Below are 25,138 nucleotides of genomic sequence, written 5' to 3' on the forward strand. Positions count from 1 at the left end.
GTTTCTGTGGGTTTTATAAAAAGTTTTAATTCACTCTTCCACAAAATTGAGGCCTTAAAAGGTCATAAATAAAAGCAGAAAGTCTTCAATTCATAAAGCCATGGCATTAGATGTTGCATGCATTGCAAGACACAATTTTTCACAGATTTTTTGTTTGATTTCAGATTCATACATCTAAACATCCTTAAACAAGATACATACTTGAGATGCAAAAATGAAGACATGAAGTCTGGTTTTCTGAGAAACTGAACTAATTTAAGTGAGTTTATGCTTAAAACAAGAACAAATATTTGTTAGTGGGAAATGAAAATTAGTTTTGTCCTTTTTTTGCTGAGCCCATTGGCAGATAGACTTCTTATTTTATGTGCAATACCAGTCAAAAGATTTTTACTGTTTATTGCTAAATTTTCAGCATCATTACTTCAGTCTTCAGTGTCACATGATCCTTCAGAAATCATTGTAATATGCTGATTTTCTGTTCAAGAAACATTTATGATTGTTTTTTATCAATATTTAAAACAGTTGAGTACTTTTTTTTTCAGGATTCTTTGAATAAAAAGGTCCAAAGATCAGCATTTATCTGAAATAAAAAGCTTGTGTAACATTATGCACTATTCCATTCACTAGCTTGGAAAAAACAAGAAAGAAATTATAGAAATTAGTATTGTTATTTAGCAAGGATTAGCAAGGATGCTTTAAAATTTATCAAAAGTGATGATTAAAGACATCTATAATGTTACAAAAGATTTATGTTTCAAAGAAACCTGAAAAAAGGCTGCTTTTTTTAACGTCTTAAGACATTTGCACCAGAAAACGACAAAAACATTGATGAAGAACATCACTTTTTTGCAGTGTGATCAGAAGGTACAGTAAAAGTTATTTCTATACTCTAGTGTTACTCTAGTGTTTGGGAGCAAAGCTATTCAAGCCTTAAGCTGTGTGTGTGTGTGTGTGTGTGTACCTGGTATTCATCACGTTGTGGGGACCAAATGTCCCCATAAGGATAGGAATACCAGTAGATTTTGACCTTGTGGGGACATTTCTCAGGTCCCCATGAGGAAACAGGCTTATAAATCATGCACAATGAGTTTTTTTTGAGGAAGTATAGAAAGGGCGATAGAAAGTACGGTTTGTACAGTATAAAAACCATTACGCCTATGGAATGTCCCCATAAAACATGTAAACCTGTGTGTGTGTGTGTGTGTGTGTGTGTGTGTGTGTGTGTGTGTGTGTATAAAATGAATTATAATGTAGGCTAATCTTCTGGAAGGATTTTTGGAAGTTGTATTTTCCAAGACATATACGTTTAGAGACACTGCTGGCGTATTGTTTCATTCTTATTCCTTAAATTTTTAAAAAAGTGTTAAATGTACCTTCATATAACCTGCAAAAACCCTTATTTTATAGTTACTGTGAGGTGTAAGCACCTGAAAAAAAAAAAAAAACACTGATTGGTACGTTTTGAGAAGTTAAAGTGTAGGCTGTTTCTTCCATGTCTGGTAACATTCCATTATGATGTTGCACAAGTAGTTTTTGAAATATAAATCTTTCAGAATTGCGTTTTGGTAATATGATAAAGAGGAAAATTTGTCAGACGTATTGCTGTTAAAGCTCTGATTAAACGATTTCTTAAAATTAGGACAGATTACTTGTAATTAAGCAAAATTCTGTCGTGAGAATATTACTATTGCTATAGTGAATCTGAAAAGTGTATTTCTGTCTCCTCCTGTTGGTTGATAGCAAAATTACACATCAGAACGAAAATTTCTAAGGGAACTTTTGTTTTATAGTGTAAATCTGTCTGTAATGTCGTTTATAATTCATATCGATCGTCAGCAAATGATTTTAATATTTTAGTCGTGTTTTTGGGTAAAAACAAGCCGTACAGTTCGATTATACACAGACCTGAGTTTGTCTGCCATTGCAAATTAAAAACGTGTAAAATGGGTGACTATTAGAACTGTTTTGCTAATAATTCGCGCTTCACTGATAAAACAACCACTTTTTATTGTACTGTACTTAAAATTATGTTGAGATAAAATACGACAAAATTTACGTTTGTAAATAGCAGTTAATAACTCTGAAATACATAGGACCTACTCACCCTTTTTCTTTACCGCGGAAGTAGGCCTATGGTTGAGACTTCCGGTTCGAGAAGAATAACAACATCCAGTAAACGGTAAAACTGTTCGCACTACAAACCAGTGTGTTCATAATTAAGTAATTAAATGACATGGTAAGACACACCAATTTGCGACGTCAAGCGGCAAAACAAGCTGTTTGGTACAGCTAAAAATAGCTGGGCACGGATGAGACCGGAAGCTCGGCTCATATAATTTACAAATGGCTGCGCCCACTCTTTTATAACAGTTTGGAAAGTCATAAAGGTTTTAAAAAGGTATGTAAACTATGTTTTGTTTCATTTTAGTCAAACTGTTTACGATATATCTATTTTACAGTGTGTATACTGTATTTATTTACACTCTTGTTCATTTCTGTTGCACATTTTCCGGTTCCGGTCGTGTTGTGTTGCGGTACCAGCAGTGTTTGTAAAGAGACTTTAAATTTAAATTAGCCTAAATGATTCAATAACTCATCTAAAACATGGATCAAGCTCACAGTGCCAGACAAAGTCATGTTTATATATGATATATTAAGCATTATAACATATAAAAACAAAGAAAATATGAACGGTGTATTACATGCGGAAAATCAATTAACCATTTGTGTTTATTATTAGTTTTCGGGGTTTGTCGTTTGTAGAGTTTGATCATAGACCACACGATGGCAGCACAGAAAAGAAAATCACGTTTGTCAAGATTTTGATGAAGGGAGCTGCTGCGGATCTGAAATGGAGCAGAAAGTGGGTTTATATTCAGATGTAAGTGAATACAGCTGACTGACAGTAGCCTTCATCGTACTATAAGTGCATTTTCATTGATTATTGATCAACAGCACTGGATTTATGATAGATTAAATTTTCAGATGATACTGAGTAAAGTCTACCATTAACTAATCAGCCAACCAACCTTTTCATTTTCATGAAAGCTTTAATGAGAGACAGGACAACAATAAAACATTTAATGAAACCAATTCCCTTTATTGTCTGGAATAAAAGTATGATCATAAATAAAGACACAAGAGATATTTATGCTAGCATCCAAAACGGTGTGTGACTGGGGTCTGGGGTCTGAGGTGTTTTGGGGCCCTGAAGAAGTTTTGACATGCCCTGACATTTGTGCTTTTTTCAGTATCTTAAAAACATATGAATGGTTAAAGTCAGATTACATTGTAATCAGCACATATTGGGCTACAATAATATGCAAGCAACATTAATGTGCATGTTTGTGTTTTTGAGAAAACTATGTTTATGCATGGTTATTGAAAATCTAAAGTTTTGAAGTCACTGAAATAAGGCCATGAAGCACATACAGGACATTTCTTTACAAGACTTTAGATAATTGGATGTCGTAGGCTAGAATTTTTTCAACCAAATGATGTGAAAATCATCTCGTTCACTCGTTCAGAGAAAACAATATATTGATTTAAATTTTATAAAACATGTTTTGTGATCGAAAGGGATTATTCATAGGTGTGGCAATGGCCCATGAATATTTAGCAATTCACACCTGAAAGACAAAAGGGCCCTCCCTAATGGCCCCATCAATGACTGACTTGAAACTGTGAGAAGATTCAGAGAATGGAGTTTTAGATTATTTTTATTTTATTTACTACACTGTATAAACAAAACATACATAATGAACGTCAAAGACACATTATTGAGCTCCCTCATCTAACCACACAGATGTGCACAGACTTTGTGGCATTTCTGAAAACTTCTTCTGAATTCTGTTCAACAAATGAAACAGGAAAAATCTTACCTGCTATTTTGCATACACAAAAAAAGTCAAAAACTTTTTTTACACTAGAATATCAGTGTAGTTGAACATCTCAAGTTTCTAGTGCTCTCACAGGAAAACAGTTTGAAGGGACTCAAGGGAAAGAGGGCAGGATTCACTTTTGAGCAGGTTTGAGATCACTACAAAAACAAAACAAATCAAAAATCATATCAGGATCATCTGTCAGAATACAGTCTATACTCTAGCATTTATACTAATGTAAAAAAGGACATGTAATATCTGAGAAACTAATAATTATCGTTTAGCACTATTTTACTAACAAACGTGATGTAAACACACATTCAGTGTAAGCACTCATATTATATTATATATTATATTTCACCCTACTGTTGTACAATAAAATAAATAAATTAATAAGTATGATTGTACAGTCATAAAGATATCGTCATAAATGCATCTCACAGTCATAATCACATCGTTTTTCTAGAACATTATAAATATCCTGCCATTGTGTGAGATGCAATCAAACGTACTTCATAATGTTTCATTTGATTAAGTCAGGAATTTTAGTTTGGAATAAGTCTAACTAGTGAAATGTGTACATGTTTTGCCAAAGGAAACAACAGCGAAAGCTAGTAGGAAAATGAAAGTAATACTTACTCATGTAAATGTCTCCTCCTGCTGGGTTTGCGTCGCATCACGTCCTTCTTATGATCGTGGTAAATATAAGTCTAATTCCTCACAGCATATCTTAATTCAGGAACAAACTGTAACCAAGATGAACTTGAAGTCATGTTGCTTTGTTGTGGTGATGTGGGAGTTTCCTCGCATACAGATACTCCGGTCCTTGCCGCGCTTGTGGCACATGGCTAATTTGCATGGCAAAAGATTTCGCGATAGTGGGCGCGGTCACATTAGAGATAATTAGTTGGAACTGGATAGACTAGACATCTCCTTGGTTTCATATAGATTAATTTATCACAGATTATTTGTTTTTGATCAAACTTACTTCGTTTAAAAGCATAAATCTCAAGCTTTCAGTAGATACCACTTTTCTGTTTGTGTGCTGAGTATTCACCGAGTTTGAATGATTTAAGTGACGCATTTCTAAAAGCAGTTCGCGGAGACAGAGAAAACAGAAATCACCCTGTTTGTTTTCTTTATTCTAAATAAAAAAGCACAACTTTCTGCTGTTCCTGTGAGTGTGCACAAATAAAAGTACACACTTTACAGTTTCCAATGATGTATATCTCTAATTTGTATGACTAAAACCGACAGAGCATTTTTAGTGTCTTTTGCGCTGATCTTAAAAAAAGTAGGTTGGTCACGCCGGCGTGACCGTCGGCCCCAGAGGGTTAAGAGATGATAGATATGACATATGAAGATACATATAGAGCCCGTAAAAATTATTCGATTGAGTACAAATCAACATTTTAGTCCAGCACTTTTTAATTAAATTATTAACAATTATTTCATTACAAAACAAAGCATTAGCAAAAATGCCTTCACAAATAAGAAAGAACGTTTCGTTTAACAAGTTAATATTGTAACAAATGCCTCACTACGTCATATTCGGAATCTTTGCAGCAAAATTCAAACAGTAGCACAATTATGACGAACAGAACCATTCAAACCTCAAAAATGTAACGTACAAAAATTCTAAAAATTGTTTTGGCCAACGGATAATGTACTAATCATTAAACTGTATAAAATACTACATGAGAAACATGCCCGATATAAATGTGATGATTTTTCCCAACCTTACATTTATGAGAAATACACTTGACCTAAAAATAGAGTTCAGCATTTCAGTTAAAATCCAACTTCATTGAATAGTTTTGTCAACTATTTTAGCATTACTTTTAGCATATCAGGGTAGTTTTGTTGTGTTCTCTTGTTCACCCAACAGAAATATTATTGTACTGGAATTTTAGTCCGGAGGATAGAATTCACTAAAAATATTCTATTGTAAGATTTTGTTTATAGTGAACATGCAAAACTACTGCTAAAGAAAATTTCTTGAACTAGATATATTGTATGCAATAATAATGTGCGTATATTTAAATAATCAGTAGCTTTATTACATTAATAAAAATCGTATTGAGCTTCGAATATTTAGCGCTGTAAAATATTTATATCTTTTATAAACATAATGACTTTAAATAATCAGCTTTTTAGAACAACTATGAATGTAAAATCCAAAATATTGTCCTCAATTAAAAAAATAGCACAATATATCATTAATTGCCAAGACGGCAAAAAGAATTAAACTGTGTTTATGTCGCCTCAATGATAAATCTCTGCCGTTCAATGGGCTTTATTGATTTATTTGTTTAAATATCTTTTAATATCTCTTTCTCTTTAATATCAGCCTTCGATATGTGTTGGCTTTAAAAAAAAAATAATGAAAAACGAATAAATCTTCAATTATGCGAACACTGGTTTGACGCAAACCGTGTAGGATTTTTTGTATTTATCAACTTTAAATGATTCTGACATATGCTGCACTACCTCATAATAACCAGGAGATGGAGCAATACATTTCCCCCCCACATTTTCCCTGCAATGATGACTGCTGCCAATATTCATATTGATTAGCTGCTGTGAGTGTGAACTCCAAAGAAACATCTTTAAGTTATTTTCCTTGAAACGCATTACATAAAAAAGTCACAAATCGCAAACATCTGTGATAAATATTTGAGTGAACACAAGCCTACTAAATACATAAAATAGAATAACGATCTAGAACGCTACTCAACTAAATCTAACCATAAACACAATTGGTTTTGTTTTTTTAACAACCGTAAAGTTTCATGTGGGATCTGCGCATGGCAACTAGCGACACTCGCCTGCTCTCTATGGAGGATGCGGCGAGCTGAGATGCTTAACGGAACCGGGAGAACTCCGCCGTCACCCGCCGCTGCTGCACAATTCGGCCTGCAGACATCAACACAGCTGCGGAATAAACACATACACACTAGTGTTCCTGACGCCCCGGTAATGGCGGATGAAAGGTAAGAATGCGCATGTCGGCATATGATGAAACTGCAAGACTGTAAAATCTGATCATCGTGTCTTTACATTCAAATTCACAATCATTTTCATTCCTATTATCTGAATCTTGGATTTACATGAGTGTGATAGTGAAACACAAAGTATCGCATGAGGCTAAAAGAGAACCCTGTGGAAGGCCTAATGGCCAGTTTCAGAAAAAAAAATATAAAAAAAATATTTAAAAATTAAAACCAAGTTTGTAACTACACACAAGGTTTTAGTCATCTCTTCCAATGTCAGCTTCACATTTGCACAAAATTTTATTTTGAACTATACTGACCATGTCGTTTTCGTACATTTCAGTATTTAAAATTATACAGGCCCTAATTCTGCTTTTTAAAACGTCTCAATTATACGTCAGCATCACCTGTAGCTGAAGCTCATCCGCTCCCAAAATTGCTGCAGCACCGCTTCCCACACTGACTTCATTGCGCTGATTGTCAGCCAGAGGGCGCTCCTGAACGCAAATTCTTTCTACTGTAACCTTGAAGCGGCCTGAACCACATCAACCCCTGCCAATTTGATGTTTTTATTTGGCCTCACAAGATGTAAACACGCCAGCTAGTATTTTGAAATTTTATTACGCTTAAAATATAAACCCAGTGACCTTTAGTTTATTTGTTAGTTTTCTTGTGTGGATTTTGTCTTGAACTTAAGGCACGGTCACACAAAATGGCTGCCAATCAGAGCCCGTCATTCAATCATGTGTGTTAGAATCATCTTACAGACAGTACTGTATAATCACTGAAAAAGCGTTATGAAAACGTAATGGTGGTTGGCGGTTTATGTTTTATTTTAATAAGTATGCAGGTCGGTTATTTGACTTGACCACTTTAAACACATCTAACCGTTTGATTGTTTATACAACACAAGAATAATTGTCTAAATGTCATAATTTAATTTGTTTACAAGCAACACTAAATGTTCTGCTGACTTATAGATGCTCAATAAACGTTTATAGGAGAGTTGAGAAGTTTTGAAAACCTTTTTTAAAAGAGCGGGAATAACCAGACTGTTTTTTTCTTCAACAGGTATTTGACGGGATATTTTGACGCGAATGAACTTTACAAAGATTGTCGGGAGTTTTCTAAAAGGTTTCGTTTTATTGCCCACATCAGTCTGGATTTGAAACTCCAAGATCTCTTCACATCACATACAGGTATAGATTTTAATCTTTTATTTCTAGCTATGTAAACTCTTAAATTCAATTTACAAGCATCACAATAAAACACCCGCGTAAATAATAATTAATAATAATTAATTATCCATCCTGTATTTAAATATGATAGCCTAATAATTATCTTCCTCCGTGTGTAAAATCAAAACCCGTTCTTGTGCGCCCATTATTTGCGGTTTGTATTAAAGGAGCGATTTAAACTCCTCTTACATTTCACAGGCGCTATGAAATATTCATGCTGGAAATTTCCTCCATTCTGCACAAATGAACGCGCCACCAGCAGAGCAAACAAAACTAAAACAAACGAGCCTCGGTCGGTGCATGAGCCTAAAACCTACAACAGAAGTTTATTCAAGTCAGATGTCAATCAAAAATAGCCTAACCATCGCACTATTTTTGACTCCTTCACAGGGTCAGACACGGAGCACTTACAGCATGGCTGTGCACTCCATTTCAGGTGAGTGAGATATTTATAAAGTGTGTAGGCTATGCTAGAAATAAATACTAATATAATAGCTAACAATAATATCCTTTCGGTGAGCGCCTGACCAGTAGCAGATCAACAGAGCTACCTGTTTGAATCAACAATGTTGAACCTTTATGAAACCATGTCGTCAAACCATAGAACATCATCATATAATATGATTACGCTAATTAAACACGGGAAAGACGTCGTCGGGTTCTTTGTACAGTGGGCGACTGAAAGACAGACGGAGAGGAAAGGAATCCTGAAAGCTCCTTTCATACTTCCGTTCGACGTCATGATTTAATTGTGACGTAAGGAAGGAGCGTTCAGGCTGAATCAGCCGCCAACATAAATAACCAACGTTATATCTCTGTTTTACGTGGAATTATAAAACGAGCTGTAAAAATGATTATACTGCATATGAAACATTTTAAATGTATTCACTGTTATCTGTTGTGTATTAGCTTTTTTGAAGTACATAGGCTAACACATGCAGCCAGCTCATTTAGATTTTTTTTGTGAAGATTATCCATAATAAATACACACAAATTAATAAACACAAGCTTTCAGTTTTGTTCAACGGATCATTTTAATGTACTCAAATCGAGCAGACAAAATTGTAACTTTTTGTTGTTGCTGCTGTTAAGAAAATTATTATGCAAATCATATAAACGCAGTCTGCGTTTATAAACAGAAATTAGACAGACAATAATTCTTAAATCTAATACGGTTTCTAAAACGTTTTTGCAATTTAATAGAAACGAAAAATAGAAACAGCATCTGAAATGCAAAGACTAGCTGGCAAAAGACACAACTGGTTATCTCCCTGTCTCAAATCTTTTTGTGTGACAAAATGCGCCAAAATCATGATAAATGCTCATGTTTTTAAACTATGATTGAGCTGTGATAATTAGGAAACTGCATCGGAATGTTTTTGTCATCTGTTCTCTGTTTTTAACTCTACAGTTTATCATTGGTACACTTGAAACTGATTTAAAAAATATGTGAGTGTCAAAACTGTTTTGAGAACTAATCCTAATATCATGTGTGTTTTGAATAAATTTAAATCCTTACCTTATAATGAAACCACAAACGTAATGATCTTTGTAAGAACAATTGATGCAGCAGCAGTCTTCACATGTAAAACAGAGAATGAGGCATTTAAAATATTCTCCTCTCATACTCGATATTTACCTTTGATTAGTTTTAATTCGGTTTCAAAAAACCGATCGGGTTCGTGTTGGCTTCGGCGGATAATTTCGGAGAAATGGAGGAATTGAACGAATGCGGCGTTAAACCAAAAGAAAGGAGAAGAGCTGAATAACTCTGTGAACTGTATTGACAACTATGCGTTTCCTCAGGGGTTCGGCTGGGTGGGGGTGGGTGAGGTGAAGGTATGGCGGATCCGAACTGCTCAATACATCCAAACAGACCCTCCAATCTGTTGGTTTTGTAAACCCTCTGCTTTAAACTGACTTTGTGGATGAGTTAAACTGGGATCTTGCCCCCTAGCAATGTTGACAAAATAATTTAAAGTGAATTAGTTTAATTCAAGATTAAACAAATAGCCTGTTTTCCCAATTCATTTGGAGGGAAGGTCTAAATAAATAACCATTCTCAACACCCAAGGAAGTGTTTTTAGAGTGCTTCTCTTCAGTATTGGTTTTAAAGTTTTAAAGTGAAAAATATACATTTAAATACTGAGCTTATGAATGAAAATGACATTTGGTGAACCATGTTGCATTTCAAAAGCACCTACACTCTTAAAAAATAATGTTTATTTTTAATTATTGGCATCAATTGAAAAGAACCTTGAACATCCATTGAACCTTTTAATTGCCGGAAAAAAAATCTTTATTGTAAAAAAAAAAGGTTCTTTAAATTTTTAGTGAACAGTTCTTTTAGAAACTGTTCACTGAAAGGTTCTTTGAAGAACCAAAAACTATTATTTATTTCTACAGCATCACTGCTAAACACCCTTTTGGAACCTTTATTTTTAAGTGTGTATTTGCATAGTCCTGATTTAAAAGATAGTTTCCCATGTGGAAAACATTCTTCTGGTGTTTGATTATTAGTTTGGATTTAGTGTCTTCAGTGTCTAAACTTTACTCTGACAGAAGAAATGTTTAGTTTGTTTCAACAGAAAGAAAACGAAATCCTTCAAACGTTTAACTTTAAAAGTTTGACTCTTGCTAATCAAAACAAGCTTAACTCTAATGAACAATTGAGGATTTAAACAATTAATCAATGTTTTGCTTAAGTATGTACTGTTAAATCTCCTTCATGTACAATTTTACATATAGTTTGGATTACAGAAGTATTGTGTCATGGATTTAATGATATTAAAATTAAACTAACGTTATAAAAGGGCTATTTCATAACTGATATGTCTGTGTGGATTTTAGGAAAGTTTTAGAGTCTTGTTACTCAATCTAGAAATAAACTCAACAGGTCAAACCAATGGTCTTTTAAATTTAATATCCATCGGGAATAAAATTGATAAGTTTGAAAAACCTGTTGATGATTTACACCTCGCTTTTGCTTGTTTTATTTGTCTAAACTCTGCAATCAAATGCGCATTTTTACCTCAGATCAATATATATAAGTGCTATTGGTTTAAATTACTTCTTAAAGCCGTTTAGCGTTTCCATTCGACGTAAACCACCGGGTTACATCTTTATTTATCAGTCCGTCTTAGAACTTATTCGGTGCTTGCGAACTTTAACGGGATCAAACGGGGACATAAAGGGTGTGTCCCTGACCTTGTGGGATGTGTTTCCCGGCACTCGCGGGGCCGTTTTATGAATGGTGGATGGGAAACCCTCTTGCAGGAAATGAGAAACTCCATAACATCTGACACCGGTGACCAGATCCGTGACCTGCGCCGTAATGGCACGACCACCATCCATCTCTTCCACACACCAGCAAACACACACACAGCATCTCAACTGGTGCAGGGGGGTGGGGGGAGGAGGCATGGGGGCAGGGGTGAATTCCGGAGGGTGGTCGGCATGGATGGGCGGGTGGGGGTGGGTGAAAATGGGCGGAGCGTTGAAGCGGTGGGGGTCGTTGTTGATTCACTCCTTCAACGTGTTTTTCCTCTGACTCAAAAGACAGAGAAAAACATCCTCTGCCAAGGCATCAGGTTTGATGGTGAGGTTGTCAGAAACGTTCGCTGAAGGAATTTCGTGTAGAAACGAAAACATGACGCAGGCAATTATTTCAGTCATCAGCTTAAATTAAATTTGGCATTTGAACTTGTTGGTTTAATGCACACTTCACTAGTTCTTTTAAACACTCAGATACAATTTAAAAGAACACCATAGGATTTCCTTTAATCCGTTCTATATTTTAACTTTAGAACATTCCATTATATGACTTACATTTTGAGTTCATACCAGTGTGTAGACTATGTTTACCATGTTTTATCACCTTATATACTTGGAGAAAAAAAGGGTGATCTGCTAGTTGTTTTGGATCCATGCTCTCTTTTCATGCAGGCTAGTTTGAAGACTAATTATGTTGATACAAGTCCAATACATACAACATACGTTTATTTTATGTCTTTATGTTTGCTCTGTCTATACGTAGATATCCGCATGTATATATATATATATATATATATATATATATATATATATATATATATATATATATATAATATTATAAATGCGCAAAGCTATTGTAACCCAAAAAAATAAAAACCCATGTGTGTGAGGACATGATCAATAAAGCTCTTCTTATTCTGATTCAGTCTCATTGACGTTTGTACTGCAGCAAACGGCAAATGCAAACTGCAGTGTGCTTCAACAAACGATAATTAGCGATGATCTCATTTCTCCCGAACTATAATGTTTTGGAAACGGTTAAACAAAAGCAGAGCGAACATTTGCGATCAGCAAACATTTTTAGTGAATTTCAGCACGCAGAAGAAACGTTTTCGTCTTTTTCGGTAATGACATGAAGGTATAACTTTAATGAAAACAATAAGCTACAATTCAATAGAATAGTAAGTTACACTGAAGAGATAGATTCTGGAAAACTTTTGTTGCTGCCTTTCGCTACAACAAGCGAGAACATTAAAAAATGAAGTGTTGTACAAGTGTTTACTTTCATACGACTATAAAGTATAATGACTGTGGTTACCAGCGGTTGGAATTTGGTTACATAACGCATCATTAAAATTGTTACATATAAATGAAAAAAAAACTATAAAATGCTGGACTTTTTATGGTCCCTCGAATGACTTGCAGAACACGCACAAAACAGATTGTAGAAGTGTTAAATAACTAAACCTGTGCAAACGAAGATGCTTTTACGTGACGCAGCAGTAGAGCTTGAAGTCCAGCCCGGTTCCGAGTCCGCTCCCTCTCCCGGGCTCACGGAGGAGTCACGTGTGCAGCGCTGCGAGCGAGCGAATGAGAAACTGAGAGTGGGAGCGAGAGAGAGAGAGCGAGCGAATGTGCGAGGGAGGGAAAGAGAGAGGGGATAGGAGATGTTAAAAGAGACATGACAAAATATCCAAAAAGGAGACGCACGCCGTACCATGCGCGCTAAATTTGTGCCCGCTGGAAATCGGGATGTCGGATCGACGGTGACGCGCATCACCCCATTTCACGGAGGAAACGATTTCGCTGGAACTTTGGAACGGAGGGTCCGCGGGGAAACATGGCCGAAGGTTACGATGCTTTTTTTTTTAAACATCTCTTTTCACCTTCAGACGGGAACTCGTATTGTCCGCTTTGTTTACGTTGTTTGTATCCGTGATGAACAGCCGTTTGAGCCAGCGGTGGTGGGGGTGGGAGCGAATACGGGGGGGCGGGTAACGTGTGCACACCTGCCCCACGCCAGGCGGTTCACATACGGTGCTACTACAAGTTGTTACATAGTATAGGTACTAACTAGACACGTTGAACAATCGCAATGCACTGCACCATCCCATCTTAAGTGTAGCTCTACTTTTCATTGAGTATCTGCAGTTCTGCAGAGGGTGGTTGTAGACAAGGATGTAACAAAATATGCAAGGTTATGGGGAGCTAAATGTAAAACTTTATGAGTCTGTCACTAAAAACACAATATATTGATTGGTAATAAAGATAAGGGGGCGTCGGGGGTGGTGGTTACGGCCTTGGTTAGTTACATCGTTGCACTAAACGCGTGTTGTTGAGTAGTAGCTACTTGGGGGATTTCCCTCAGAATCGCTGCCCACGCAAACCCACGGTCATTGTGTACACCAAGAACAAAGTATACAGGCTACATCTCACGAACGTACACAACATCATGGGCTTTTCTCCCTTGACCGCACAGGAGGGCCGCGCAGAGGTGGCGGGTCGGACCCCGCCAGGACTCCGCCGCAGATTCTGGTTGGCTCGGGTTACTGCAAGTGGTTTAATGTCCGCATGGGGTTTGGATTTATATCGATGACCAGCAGCGAGGGGAAGCCAGTGGACCCTCCACTAGACGTGTTCGTTCACCAAGTAAGTCCAATAACCCTGCATGTGCTTGGGTTTCAAGCCGTTCTCCCGACTCTCTTTCACGTTATCTGTCGCATCTCATTGACATCAGCAGATGTGCTCGAGGAAAGCATAAGTAAACATGCGCTGGTGTTTTCATCCCCTGTCACTTTAAGAACGCCCAAAACACATCTTTGCTCTCCATTGATATTAGTAGTAAACACGGAGGTATTTACGATGCAGCTCTTAAAGCAACCTTAAAACACTTCATTAGGAAGAGAAGAGAGAGAGTAGCCCTTGACATTCGCGTTTATTCGCCTCATGCTCACGGATAAACCTGCCAACATGTCGGAAAATGTGTCACACTGAGCATACGATGATCAGAGCGCGTTCACAAGCAGACTTTTGAAGAATGGCAGGCGATTTCGGCGTGAACTGTTGTACTGAACATCATGTGCTCTCGTGTTTACATGGGTGTACTTCAGCCCCTCTTTTCACAATATTTCGTCTTCTTCTGGTGGATGTTCAGAGCTAAATCAATACAGACACATGTACTAAACCGGAAATTATCTCCTTTCATCATTTTCCAAGCCTTCCACGGCACCTTAAAATAGCACTAGCACATTTGAAGAACAAAAGCAGAGGTTTCTTCTGCTCGCTGCACTGTTTGCTGTCAGCTTTGCTGTTTTCTGATGCATTGTGTTCTTGTAATCTGTTGATAATATTGTCAAGCAGTGTTATGTTGACTGCTGGATGTTAATGAGATGTTAAAACGATCCCTGGGACTGCATAATCCTTTAAATCTGAAATTCAATAACATAACAGCTAGTTTGCACAGGAAACACGTGTGTGTGTGTGTCTATCTATCTATCTATCTATCTATCTTAGTATTATTTTAAAGAATTTAAAACCACCTTGATTGAATAAGATCACATTTGTACAGTCTTTTCTTGAACTGAGTAATGTTTTAATAATTGTTTATTGCAAAGTAAAATTGCTGAACCATTTTGAAGTCAGAGATTTTGTTTTATGCATTCATCTTGTGATTAGTGTTTCAATCGATATATTAGACTTGTTGTTTGTTTAAAAAATTGAATTTTGTTGAATTATAGTATAACATTTGAAAAGAAAAAGATGCATTCTAAATATGTACAGAATTATTTCAAATGATTAAAAAATTATTTAAAACAGTCAATATTTCTTGAGGTGAATTTCATAAATTTTTCTTTTAAATTTTAACCTTGTGTAGACATTTTTTGTGTGTGCATGAGCTTAAACATGAACCTCTTGTGCTAGAAGCCCCTAAACCTGAGTGCATTCTGGGAAATGCAGTTCTCAAAAAAGACAAACAGCACCCAGAAATACAGTCAGTTTAAGTCAGTTGTATTTATAGCCGTTTTAATATACGGTCAAACCAAAAATTATTCAAACACCAGATATCATTTTTTATATTTTTTTACTAGTGGGTGCAAGACGCTATAGCTCATTTATGTAAGTGAGGTTAGCAAAATAAACTGTGACATATTATACACAAAAAAAAATTCATACAGTGGTCTACCAGTAAAACTTGACACTTTAATCTGACCATATTTTGTTACTTGCCTTTCTATCAAAGTTATCTGACATTATCAAGATGTAATTTGTTCTGAGACAGTTTAACTCTGAGTTCTTGTCATATCTCATTACCATTTTCAAAACTACAGTGAATAAACTGTGATAATGTAAGAAATGCTGAAGGTGTCTGAATGAATTTTGCTTTGACTGTAAGTCATTTGTGATTATCAAGATGAATTTATTCTGACACAGTTTAACTCTGAGTTCTTGTCATATTTGAATACCATTTTCTAAGCTATAGCAAATAAAGCTGATGGTGTCTTATTTATAAAAAATAAGGCAAATGGTTGGAAAAGTGCTGGTTGAAATCAAATGAAATCTCCACATCTGTAGTTGCAAGTTCAACAGATTAAGCACCAGTTATTATATGTTGTAAAGCACAGGTTAAACCATACTGTCTTTCTGTTAAATCTGTGTACATAGGTTAAACAATGGAACATTTCCTGCCTCGTATACATATGAGTAGTTATTGTAAGAGCGTCTTGTACTACTGATAAAACAGCTCTTCTGATAAGCATGAAGTAAACAATTCTACCGAATGCATTCGGAAAACGAAGCCTGCTTTTTCCTCATAGCATGGGAAAGTGTATCGATTAGAGTCGTGTTTTTTATCTGGAAGTGTTGTTTGGTTTATTTTTGTATGTAGTCAATCCTTTACTGTATATGAAAATCCTGAGACCAGCATACACACTGTGGCTCCTAACACTTATATCTTTTCACAAATATTGCATTTTTACTTTATTAGCTAATACTTTTCTTAATTAATGTCAAATCACAATTTAGCTGGAATATTCACTGGTTGCAGCATTAATTTTCTTAATTATTTGTATGTTTTGAACCCTCTAGCTAATTTTAGCATCATGCACACACGCAGGTCATGATGTTGAGGCAGGTTTGTGTGTGTTGGACAGACTAATGGCTGTAATTCGTAACGTCTCTGATAAAGATTTGCATTTCACTGCTATGCAGAGGTTATTTGGCTTCTTTGTGTCTGAATGCTGCACGTACATGTGCCTTCATGCTACATTAGAAATGAAAAAGCTTTTATGCTGAGCAGGGTGTGTGTGTGTGTTTGTGTGTTGTTAAGGATGTGCGGCCGTTGTGCAGCGTGTGTGTGATAAGCAGTGTGTGTACAGCTGATTATTCCCTCAGTGTGTGTCTAAACCTGATATTATGTATAGAAACAGAGTGTTTCATTTGGCAGTCGGTCAAAAAAACGCCAAGCATGAACTGTGTGGTTTAGCACAATACATGCGTGCATTTGGCAGACGCTTTTATCCAGATTGTTATTGTTTTTTTTATCAGTTCATACAACCATGGGAATTGAACCCATGACCTTAACGTAGCTATGCTTTGCTGTTTGCGTAATGTCTGCTTACGAAAAATGCATTGCTGTCTTTCCCTTTCATGAGAAATGTTTTAGGCAAAAATGTTTTTGAGATATATTATGCATATTGATCTGTAGGTGTTAAAATTAGTTGATAAATTATTAAAAGTAGCTGAAATAAAATCGTATGAATGAATCAGCATTGCATATGAATATGCAATCGGCATTATTTTATTAGCATTTAGTTGACAATAATTGTGTATAGCATTTTGCTGATTCTATTCACAACAGTTAACATAATTAGTATCATATCAAGGAATTAATATGAATTATTTTAGATAAAATAGGTGATTATTGTTTTTCAGATGGTACCAATTCCATCTCTCTGACTTCAATATTAAATTTAATTTTTTTTAAAATGGTTATACATTAAAGTTAATGAAGCTCTCTTTCTTAGTGCATGCATTTTAATTGTACTTTTGCCTTTGGTGCATTTATATATTTTACAAACCAATAAGATGGCGAAAGACATCAAAAGAGGGTTAAAGAAATGCTTAAACTCACTACAGTCAAGCCTAAATGTATTCAGACACCTTCAAAATTTCTTACACTATCACGTTTATTTTCTATAGCTTAGAAAATGGTAATAAAATATGACAAGAACTCAGTTAAACAGTGTCAGAACAAATTCATCTTGATAATCACAAATAAATAGCAGTCAAACCAAAATGTATTCAGACACCTTCAAAATTTCTCACGTTATCATAGTTTATTCACTATAGTTTAGAAAATGGTAATAAAATATGACAAGAACTCATAGTTAAACTGTCTCAGAACAAATTCATCTTGATAATCACATATAAATTATAGTCAAACCATAATGTATTCAGACACCTTCAGAATTTCTGATATTCTCACATTTATTTGCTATAGTTTAGAAAATGGTAATAAAATATAACAAGAACTCATAGATAAACTGTGTAAGAACAAATTCATTTTGATAATCACAAATAAATAACAGTCAAACCAAAATGTATTCAGACACCTTCAAAATTTCTCATGTTATAGTTTATTCACTATAATTTAGAAAATGGTAATAAAATATGACAAGAACTCATAGTTAAACCGTGTCAGAACAAATTCATTTTGATAATGTCAGGTGACTTCGATAGAAAGGTATGTTATAAAACATGTTCAGGTCAAAGTGTCAACTCAAAGTTTCACTGATAGTCCACTAGGAATAATTTTTGCCTATAATATGTCCCAGTTTACATTATTTTGCTATCCTCACTTGCATAAATGAATTATAGTGTCCTGCACCCACTAGTAAAACAATATCAAATACTATATCTGGTGTCTGAATAATTTTTGTTATGACTGCACTTATTAAATGTATGCACATTATTTTGTCATAAATTGCGACCGAAGTTCAAATGCATTAGCATATTCCTTGTTATATCTGCAATCGCTTGTTTGTCATTTTGATGCATTGTACTTTCAAAAGGTGTAACAGTGAATAACAATGTGGTTAGTTATCACACAATGCATTATAAGGCATAATTAATGCATTAAAATACATTTATAATGCATTATATATAAAGACTTTAGCCTCCCTTAATACGACCAGTACATCAATACACTACAGTGTCATAGTAGCAGCAGTCACTAAAACACACCAGTGTTTATTCTGTGTTTCAGATCCCCTACAAATCCATGCTTTTTGTGTCAAACCAGGACAGGAAAGTGTGAATCAGAAGACAAGAGAATGCATGCGTGTGTGTGTTTTTGTTTGTATGTGTAAAGAGGATTTCAGTGCGTGTGTGTGTGTTGTGTGTGTGGTGGGGGTTGGGGTCCTCTAACATTCTTTAAAAGAGGAATTTCGTTAAAGACAAAAAAGGGAAAGGAGGCGTGGTTATGGCCGGCCCTCACACTCCGAATCAACGCACTGCAGTGTGTGTGTGTGTGTGTGTGTGTGTGTGTGTGTGTGTGTGTGTTTCATTAGGAGCTTTGTGTTTGATTTTTCCGAATGCTGCACCTCCTGCAGTGTTTGTGCGTGTGCATCGTGTGCTTTTGCGAGTCGAAGTGCTGAATGCATGTTGATGTTTATAAAGTGTCGCTGTGTATGACTCCATCATTTTAGGTGTTTATACACTCTTAAAAATAAAGGTTTTATTGGCACTGATGGTTCCATGAAGAACGTTTAACATCCTTGAAACCTTTAAATTGCACAAAAGGGTTCTTTTGGAAAAGCGTTTTTAAAGTGTTAGATAAAAATGGTTGTTTTGAAGAACTGTTTGAAATGTTCAGTCATTTCTTAAGGTTTATAAGATACTTGGCAAGATTTTGAAAAATTAGTTTAAATGACTTGTGGAGCCTGCACTCTTAAAAATAAAGGAGCTTTAAAAGGTTCTTCACAGCGATGACATAGAAGAACCATTTTTGGTTCCACAAAAAAACATTCAGTCAAAGGTTCTTTAAAGAACTGTCTTTTTCTTTCCTTTTTATAATCTGAAGAGCCTTCTTTCACCGCAAAGAACCTTTTGTCAAACAGAAAGGTTCTTCAAATGTTAAAGGTGCTTTACGATGCCATAACCTAAGACCCTTTATTTTTAAGAGTGTGTTTGATTCATACATTTTGATTTTTAAGTGTAGTTTTTGTTTGTGTAGTGATGTTGTCCATTTACATTTGTGACCTAGGACAACAAAACCAGACATAAGTGTCAGTGTGTTTTTGAAAGCTGAATAAATAAGCTTTCCATTGTTGTATGGTTTGTTATGATCGGGCAATATTTGTCTGAGATATATTTATTTGAATAAATCTAAATGTTGAGAAAATCGTCTTTAAAGTTGCCTGAATGAAGTTCTTAGCAATGCATTTAAGTTTATATATTTATGGTAGGAAATTTACAAAATATCTTCATGGAACATGATCTTGACACTCTTAAAAAAAAGGTGCTTCAAAAGGTTCTTCACAGAGATGCCATAGAAGAACCATTTTTGGTTCCACAAAGAATCATTCAGTCAAAGGTTCTTAAGAGAACAGCTTTTTCTTTCCTTTTTATAATCTGAAGAACCTTCTTTCACCGCGAGGAACCTTTTGTAAAACAGAAAGGTTCTTTAGATGTTAAAGGTTCTTTATGGAACCATTTAGACTAAAAAAGGTTCCTTTATTTTTAAGAGTGTGTTTGATTATACTTTTCGATTTGTAAGGCAGCAACTGACCTATTTTTTATTTTTGAAGTGTAGTTTTTGTTTGTGTAGTGATGTTGTCTATTTACATTTGTGACCTAAGACAACAAAACCAGTCATAAGTGTCAATTTCTTTCGAATAAATACGAATAAATAAGCTTTCCCATTGATGTATGGTTTGTTATGATAGGACGATATTTGTCCGAGATATAACTATTTGAAAAAAAAAAAATCGAAATATTGAGAAAATCGCTTTTAAAGTTTTTCCAAATTAAGTTCTTAGCAGTGCATATTACTAATCAAAAATTAAGTTTTGATGTACATTTACATACAAATTAAGTTTTGAAATTTACAAAATATCTTCATGGAACATGATCTTTACACTCTTAAAAATAAAGGTGCTTCAAAAGATTCTTCACAGCAATACCATAGTAGAACCATTTTTTAGTACCAGAAAGAAACAATCAGTCAAAGGTTCTTTAAAGAACCATCTCTTTCCTACCTTTTTATAATCTGAAGAACCTTCTTTTGCGAAACAGAAAGGTTCTTCAGATTTTACAAGTACCTTATGCAACCATTTAGAATTTTAGATAAAAAAATTTTCTTCTATTGCATCGTGAAGCACCTTTATTTTTAAGAGTGTACTTAATATCCAAATGATTTTTGGCATAAAAGAAAAATTGTTAATTTTACCCTATACAATCTATTTTCGGTTATTTCTAAGACTGGTTTTGTGGTCCAGGGTCACATTTGTTGCTCACTTCGCTGTAGTTTGTATGCAAATCGATCTCCAGAAGCGAGCTAAATCTGATAAAGCCTCCATCTGTCTTTTCACTTGTTTAATTAAAAGGGTTTTTGAGACAAAAATTGTTTTATTTTTATTACGTTGAATTTGAACTTCTACATTTTATCTTGTATATCAATCTCCAGGTTGTCGGTTAAAAGTGGTTGATTATAGAGAGCTACAATAAAGCTTCAGCAATGCCGTAAAATAACCATTTTAGGTTCCCAAAAGAACCTTTTAGTGAGCAGTTCTTAAAAATAACTATTTTTTAAAAATTTAAAGAACCTTTAGAGTAATGAAAAGGTTCCAAAGATTCTTTTTGGAACTGTTGATGCCAGTAAAGAACCTTTATTTTAAATTATATGAATAAACTGACAGGGTGAGGTTGTTGAATATATAATCAGCATTTACACTTATTGCTCACTTTGCTTTAGTTTGAGGGCAAATGTATCTCCAGAAGTCTCTTCAGTTTCCCTGGACATCTGTTTAGCTGAAAAAATGATTTGTCCATTATATTTTTTCAATTCTAGAAATGGTGTTCTCTTAGGGATGGGGACGGTATGTCCTTATTTACATAGCTATAAACGTATGTGTATGTGTGTGTGTGAGGTTTCTCTGGGCCCCTAGTGAGATTAAGCTCTCATCCAGACTCCTCCTCTCTCACTGCTGCACAGATCTCACTTCTCCTCTAACATACATGCTCTTCTCCTCATCCTGTGCTCCATCGATCTGATGCCAATGCTGATATCTAGAGTGCAGGACGAAATATGTGATGGCAGATGAGATGCACAATTTCTGAAACTTCCAGTTGTTTTACACAACGAAAAAAGAAAGTGGAAAATGTTTATTAGCTGTCGACAAAACGGTTGGAACATTTTGAAACTGATTCAAGGAGAAATTAATATGTTATGTGACCGTGGACCACAAAACCAGTCGTAAGGGTCCATTTTTTGAAATTGAGATTTATACATCATCTGAAAGTGAAATAAATAAGCTTCCATTGATGTATGGTTTTGTTAGGATAGGACAATATTTGGCTGAGATACTATAGCTATTTGAATATCTGGAATCTGAGGGTGCAAAAAATCTAAATATTGAGAAAATCACCTTTAAAGTTTTCCAAATGAAGTTCTTAGCAGTGCATATAACTAATCAAAAAATAAGCTTTGATATATGAACGGTAGAAAATGTACTAAATATCTTCATGGAACATGATTTTTACTTAATATCCTAATGATTTTTGGCATAAAAGATAAATGGATAATTTTGACCCATACAATGTATTTTTACCCGTGCTACTTATGACTGATCTTTGATCTGATAATTTAGGTTTACAATCACAGGATTATCAGACCTGATGGATGCATACATTTATGCTCGTCCTTGTTATGCAAAACATTTGTGCATTGCAAAGTAAAAATATGAATTTGCTTGTGTTGTTTAAGGAAGTGTTTCTATGCTTTGCACCATTAATTATAGCTTGATTAATGCAATAGCAACAGTTACAGTTTGAGTACATGTGTGTTTCAGTTGAAGTTAATTTATATATATTTTTAAATATATATTTTCACATTATCATATTATAATTTCATCAATAAAGACAATGATTTAACCAACAACCAACTAGTACCAGTCAAATCCCTTGTTAATACTTTTTTTTAATCTTGCTGGTTTTGTACGTTAAAGGGATTTGCAAAAGCCTAACAGGATAGAAAATGATATTTACAGCTCAGGAAAAATTATAAATTAATTAAACAATATTCTCAAGTAAACATCAAATTTAGTTTGAAATATTTTAAGTTTGGTTCAAAAAAAAAAGTAGCAACACTTGGATTTGTTTGAATGTTTTTAATTTTTATTTTAGAAGTGTAGAACGCAATGCAAAAATAATATCTGCTACATCTAATTTAATATTAATAGTAATATTGTATTTGTATATTTAGTAGTAAATGTAAATATATTTTTGTTTATTTTTTTTTATTCCCTGTTGTGACAAAACAGAAACTAGAATGGTTTTATCTTTAAAGTTAAGTTTATACCGAGTTTAATGTTTGAGTTGAATATATACAGTCAAACCTAAAATTATTCCAGATATTGCCAGATATAATCCAGATATAATTATTTTTGATATATATATATATATTTTATTTTATTTTTTTATTTATTTATTTTACTAGTGAGTGTAGGATACTATAGTGATTTATGTAAGTGAGTATAGCAAAATAAAGTAAACTGTGACATATTATACACACAAAATCTTTGTGAAAATCAGCCAAATTTATTTTTTTCTTTAATTGCTAATGAAACCTTTTTACACCACAGACTGAGCAAAATTAAGCATTGTTTGGTAATTGGTCAACAAAGTATTGATAGTTGTGTAAATATTGTCATACTAACAGTTGTCTGAATGTAATACTGTATATACCTTTCTATCAAAGTTATCTGACATTATCTAGATGATTTTGTTCAGACACAGTTTAGTTCTTGTCATATTTTCTTACCATTTTCGAAACTATAGCGAATACTGTGATAAAGTGAGAAATGTTGAAGGTGTCTGAATAAATCTTGGTTGGACTGTAGTTCATTGTCTGCTTTTATTTCTTTCTCATTAGCAGCTGCTGTCATTTCTAATCATCTTTTATAGATTTTCTGTTTTCTTTTAAACTTCTAAACTACCAGACTAGTTCTGCTTTTGCTTAAGCTATCATTTTCTCTGTTTTCTTCATTATTGTCTTCTTTTTTGCTCTCTCTGCCTTGTTTTGTTCACTTTCATTTCTTTTCTTTTCTTCCAGAGCGCAATCTCTTCTGCATCCTGCACTTTTATTCTCCATTTCTCCATTTGTTCAGTTCTTCATTTGTCCATCTCAACACAAGCTGCAGGGTCACATGACTTCCTCCTTCAGCTCTGCCCATATATGGAGCGAGTGTGTGGGTGGAGCCAGCTGCTGATCTGACACAAACAAATGCTCACTTTCCAAGAGTTCACTCACAGCTTTGTAGCACAGAAATCGAATGGCTATAATAATTTTGCATGTTGTATTTTTTATTTCATAATTTTTTTTAATCATCTAATGTAATAATTTTACTAATGCTTTCTAACTGGTTGAATTGGTTCTTAAATAATAATAAAAAAACATCACACTCTTAAAAATAAAGGTTCCAAAAGAGGAACAATTTTTGGTTTGCCAAAGAATTCTTAAGGGGAGACACTGCAGGCAAAAACACTTTTTTTTTTTTTTTTTTTTTTTTTTTTAAATGCACATGTCAAGTTTGAGATTTTGGGCTTTTTGGTTTTTCATAAAGTGTTTTTTCAGACTAGTGGAAAGAAAACACCCAAAAAACACTGTTAAGTCTTTCTTTTATAGCACTTTATCTATTTGTGTCAATCGATTTCAGTTACAATCCATATTTTTAAAGGCTGTTTTCTCAAAATGCTATTTTTCTCCTACACTGAGCCATAAATCTCCACTTCAGTAGCACTTACACACACTGAACTTGACATTTTTATTCCTGTCTATATCCTGAAGGCTTTTACAGAGGGATTTGTTCATATATAATTTGCTTGATTTTATACAACATTTTATTCACCCAAAAATGATAAAAAAAATTACATTGTTTTCCGTCTGTTCTAAGTTTTTTCTGCATTAGGGAGTGACAAAATGAGATACCCAAAATTCCCTCTGTAAAAACATCTGACTCTAATATGTCAAATTAAACAAGAATTTTGAAACTGACTTCATTCAGTGTTTAGATTTTTGTACTAGAAATGTATGCAAATTAGTGCATATTTCATTGAACAATGCCTCATTTGCATATTTAAAATTTAACATTTTAGAAAACTTGTAATACAAAAAATCTTAGCAATTATCAAAGTAATCAATCAACTGGGTAAGTAAAGTGATAGCTATTAGTTATTTTTTTTTTTACCCTATTCACCTACAGTGTCTTACCTTTAAAATCTAAAGAATCTCCTTTTTTCATTTAAAAGGTTCCATGGATGTTCAAGGTTCTTTATGGAACCATCGATGCTAGTAAAGAACCTTTATTGTTAAAAGTGTATAATTTTCTTAGTTTAATTTTAGGAATTGATTTGTGGTCTCATAAGTCATATCTACCTTGTTAAATGAAGTCACAAATGTTTAACGTAGAAGTTGGTTTTCTTTAGAATTGTTCAAAATCTCAAGTCAAATGGTTTTGACAGAAGAAAGTGGCAA

At 34.4% G+C, this 25,138-nt stretch overlaps 1 pseudogene; it reads left to right on the forward strand.

Moving 5' to 3' along the window:
- The first annotated feature begins 7,971 nt into the window (after positions 1-7,971).
- LOC141283678 (protein lin-28 homolog A-like) overlaps positions 7,972-25,138 on the forward strand; it is a 36,545-nt pseudogene continuing 19,378 nt past the window's right edge.

Source organism: Garra rufa, chromosome 13, assembly GCF_049309525.1.
Source record: "Garra rufa chromosome 13, GarRuf1.0, whole genome shotgun sequence".
Taxonomy (NCBI): domain Eukaryota; kingdom Metazoa; phylum Chordata; class Actinopteri; order Cypriniformes; family Cyprinidae; genus Garra; species Garra rufa.